This window comes from Buceros rhinoceros, unplaced genomic scaffold, assembly GCF_000710305.1.
Source record: "Buceros rhinoceros silvestris isolate BGI_N320 unplaced genomic scaffold, ASM71030v1 scaffold21423, whole genome shotgun sequence".
NCBI lineage: Eukaryota > Metazoa > Chordata > Aves > Bucerotiformes > Bucerotidae > Buceros > Buceros rhinoceros.
Window position 1 is genome coordinate 23,549 of NW_010405650.1, and position 488 is coordinate 24,036.

At 36.1% G+C, this 488-nt stretch overlaps 1 protein-coding gene across 1 annotated transcript in view; it reads right to left on the bottom strand.

Moving 5' to 3' along the window:
- Positions 1–488, bottom strand: part of LOC104491406 (protocadherin Fat 4-like) — a 34,163-nt gene that overhangs the window by 23,448 nt on the left and 10,227 nt on the right. The window lies entirely within an intron of this gene.

A 488-nucleotide genomic window follows, 5' to 3' on the forward strand; every position in this document is an offset into this window, starting at 1 on the left:
TCGGGTATGAGCTTTGATAGTGGCTCCCTATATATCTCAGCTCCTGAAGCAATTTTTAGCTTGGTTTCCTGTTTTATTTGGTTAACTGGTTTACTATCTTAAAGAAAGAATATCGTATCTGAAAACTATCTGCAATGCTTCAGTGTTCAGCAGCCCTTCAAAAGTTTTTACAATTATTTCAGTTTGTATTTCTGGACTCTAACAACTCTGAATTCAGTTTTCATTAAACACCTTACGACATCTAAATCCAAGAATCTTAGTTTCTGTCTTATGTTTGAGGAATTCAGGACAGTGCACAGCATCTAAGATGAAAAATAAAAACCCTTTATCATTTGTTCCCTAACCTGGGATAAGATTAGAGCATTATTGATTATGGAATTATCACCTATATGGATATAGATTATGGAACAGCAACAGGCATGAGCTTCTAAATGAAAGGTGGATGGTTTCTGAACTCAGAGGAGTTCGGAAAAGATCCCCCATTCAGC